Source organism: Echinops telfairi, unplaced genomic scaffold (genome assembly GCF_000313985.2).
Source record: "Echinops telfairi isolate 266 unplaced genomic scaffold, ASM31398v2 ScPeMD7_3533;HRSCAF=4204_1, whole genome shotgun sequence".
Lineage (NCBI taxonomy): Eukaryota > Metazoa > Chordata > Mammalia > Afrosoricida > Tenrecidae > Echinops > Echinops telfairi.
In genome coordinates, this window is record NW_022107432.1 from 10188948 (window position 1) to 10192965 (window position 4018).

Here is a 4018-nt window from a genome sequence, read left to right on the forward strand (position 1 = left end):
TGTGTGTGTGTGTGTGTGTGTGTATATATATATATATATATATAGCTAAGCTCATGAACGAAATCTCCAGAGGCCATTTTAAAAAGAGGGGTTAGCAAAAAGGGTAATGCCACAGTGGCACATGGGGTTCTCTCACCCAGATAGCATCCCTTGTGGCCTGGAAATGGGATTTTACTGTCCACATGGGAAGAGGTACATGCTTGTGTAAGGCATGGGCTGGGAACCAACTATTTCCTGAAGTCTGAAATACCTTCCTGCCAGGGTAAAGTCGTTGGATCTGGTCCAAGCATAGTTATGGGTTGTGGATTTATGACACGTAAGTATTGTGCAAATCCAAGAGGAGAAGTTAAGGGAGAAATTTGTCAAAAAATTGGTAACCCCCAGCACCAGGACAAAAGGCAATCAGATCACCTTTCTAGAGGCATTGAAATAATCCGCGACTCTCCTAGAATTTCCACAGAAACGAAAACCACCCTGTAAAAGAACACATAGTATAAATTCTAAATCATGTTTGAAGAAAAAGTACCTTAAAAGATAAATTGCAAAGCAAACTTACTTCCCCCAAACAGTTTTTATTTATTTTTAACACATTCTTGTGAGTTATATGAAGGTTTTTGAATTTAACAATTCATACACATTTTGTGTCATGTCATTAAGTGAAACTCCCACAATGTAACATCACGTACCGCCCTTACTTTCAGTATTTCCTTCTTTTCTAACGCTATTGAAATGTGTTGGTGGGTGAATGCTCTGCCCTTTTTTATATAAATGGTTAATTGTTCTAAGGTGGATGTCCATCCTTGGTGTTCTAGTTTCCAGTATAGAAAATGGGACCAGGGAGGTAAATTCATTTCCAGACCGTAAGGGTGGATAAGAGCCTGAATCCTGGGAGTCCCATCTTCCTCTAATTGAACATTAAGCCTTGTCGTTTTGTCTGATTCTGAGCTCTTCCCACACTTCCCCCTCATTTCACTTAGTGTTATGAATTTCAGAGCAATAACCCAAACTACTTTAGCACAACAAATCTGACAAAGAAATTACAAAATTAGAACTTAAAATGTTTTGGAAGGCAAAAGACCATAATAAAAGAATGAGCCTTGTTTAAAAGATTGAGGATTCAAAAGCACGTTTGGAGCCATAAGAATATATTAATGAGAATTAATGCATTGTTTAATATATTAAAGAGAGGACGTTTTTGAGGAATTAGAAGAATGCAAATGATCATGTAACAGAACATTTGAATGAGCTTAAAAGAGAACGCAGATGGGGATTTCCAGAGGAAATTTCAACATTCCATGTAGAAATGCATGAATGTTAAAACGACATCTAATGAATCCTGAGATACCTCATGGTAAAATGCAGAGTATTGAATATAAACATTACTAAACGCAAATAGATGAAACCTATAATTCAACTGACAGCAACATTTTCATCAGCAACAACCTGGGTCAATGACAGTAAATTAGCATGTCCCTAAATGCTGAGAAAAGATGTCTAATAACCTACCATTCTTTACCTAGCCAAACTACCATTCAAAAACGAAATGTGAAATAAAACCATTTACTAAAAAAATCGTTTGCAAATTCGACTCTTTTTATAGGAGCTACTATAGGCTGGTGTTTGCTAAAGAGAACAGGGAACTTTGGGCCAGAAGTAAAGAGTGGGCAGCTTGCCAAAAGAAATCAAGAGATTGGGGAGGGAATTAAAATAATTTAGCCTAGGTCTGTATAACACTTAACTACCAGCCAACCTAAGACAAATACAAATATTGTGAATATAAGTTAGTAGGTTCCTGAGGTTACTTATTATTAGGTATGTGCAATGTCACTTTTTACACAGGGAATGCAACTTAAATTTTTCTTATTAAATATTGATGATTGATGTAGTTTCTGATCTGGGGCATGCTCTAATCATACAGGATTTTGGTGGTGGTGTTATTGTTTAAGCTTTCCATGTGATTCTGCACAGTCAAATTGATAAACTGTTGTAATAGATTGCTAAAAAACTGCAAAAGTTCAGAAAACTGGTTTTTGCCACTTGCTAAAGTGCCAGTCTCACCTTTCCAATGATAATGCAGATCTCTGATTCACAAGGAAGGGCTCTGCACTTTTAAGCAAGAGCCAGAAGCTGCTTCTACAAAGGGCCAGCTAGATAGTCGATACCTTAGGGTGTACAGGCCAGATGCTATCTGCTAAACGACTCAGCCCTGTCATTATGAATCTGCAGCATCCCATAGGCAATATGGAAGCAAATGCTCAGGTTGTGTTCCACACCCAGTTTACAAAAGCAGGCGATGGGCTGCATTAGGGTGTACAGGCCAGATGCTATCTGCTAAACGACTCAGCCCTGTCATTATGAATCTGCAGCATCCCATAGGCAATATGGAAGCAAATGCTCAGGTTGTGTTCCACACCCAGTTTACAAAAGCAGGCGATGGGCTGCATTTGCCTATACACCTTAGTTTGCCTATCTGTCCTTGCCAGTCCTAACAGAGTTACCACTGCCATTGCATCACTTTCAACCCATAGCAACTCTACAGGGGTTTTCTGAGATTGGAAATATGTACAGGAGCGGGGAGACTCATTTTTCACCTTGGCAATGGCTGTCAGGCTAACCTCACCAGCCGTGGGGTTGGCAGCTCAGCGCCTCGTCCACAGCACCGTCAGGCCTCCTGAAAGTACAGGGAGGGAAGCTTGTTTCAAGAGCATCACACATGAGTTTCAAGTAAGTAGATCCATGGATCATGAGCCCACATGAGACTGTAGAATACAATATGAAGATGAAAAATAAAATAATATAAAGACCCAAGAGACCACAGATCCAGAGGACACATTTGATTGACTGAAAATTCAAGTGTAAAGAGTAAAGCTCATCACAAACACGGCTGAAAGGCAGAAGAGGTACTTTTGCTCTTAGGTTGAATTTTGTTTTCCCATTTAGAGAACTGTGAATGGATGGTTGGGGCTTTCTATTTATTCTCATCTCCTTTATGCTCGTGACAAATATATTTGATCAGCATTAGAAATATGTTCCCTTTCCTATTCCTACTCAAGTGGTAGAATAGCACAAAAACTTTTCTTTTCTAGATTAACTTTAGATAGGTTATCCTCGAGAAAAATGTCATTGTAAAATGAACCACAAAGTAAACTTAGAGTAATAGAAAAAGCAGGTGATATGGATTTTTGTTCAGCATAAATATCAAATATTTCTTGAATTTGTTCTCATTACTTAGTCCCTATATCACTATACTTTTAAACAGTTTGCCTGGTTTATAGAATTGCATATTTATTTTGATCTGAAAGTAGAAGTTTTATTCTTCTGAATTTAGTTTACCTTTTAGAAGCAATTGATATATATAAACATGTTTTTTATTCTAAAATCTGTTATGAACTTCATAATGTTCTTCAAAATCCATAGCATCTTAGAATCACGGAAATTTGCGCATATCTCCCCTCACATTTTGCCTTATCTTTCTTCTGGCAACCACTTGCAGAGTCTAAGAGTGATTGTTTCTGGGAAACAGATCTGCTCTCATGGCTACCTTATCTGCGAATTTTGAGTGTCCCCCCCCTACCCAAGTTAAATGAAGTCTCAAAGCTCAGACTCCTTGGCATGGCATTCAAGGGCCTTGAGAGCCGAAGTCTTTGTGTGCTGGCCCCCGGAGCTGGACGCTGGCCTCGTTCCTCACCACTCCTGGCTTGCTCCAGTGGCTTGCCTCTTTCCTGACAACATCAGAGCCATGATGCATGATTTTAATACAAGTATTGCAAAATCTCTGAGGAAAGTTTAATAAAATTGGATTGGTGTTGAGCTGAAAATAGCTAAAACAGGTTTTTCCTAAAGCTTAATAATTTAAGATGGCAATGGATCATTGTTTTTGCTGAAAAGGTTTGACTGTTTACATTAGAGTGAATGGCTGAAGAGGCTTATAGAATATCTTTATTTGGAGCCCTTTGCGTACAGACGAGACCCTTTTCTGTTTGGAATGATTTAGATATACCCAGGAGAGAGAGAGAAG

The 4018-nt window shown here is 38.7% G+C and overlaps 1 protein-coding gene across 1 annotated transcript in view; it reads left to right on the forward strand.

Moving 5' to 3' along the window:
• Positions 1 to 4018, forward strand: part of HMGCLL1 (3-hydroxymethyl-3-methylglutaryl-CoA lyase like 1) — a 174981-nt gene that overhangs the window by 102440 nt on the left and 68523 nt on the right. The gene's annotated exons all lie outside the window — the stretch shown is intronic.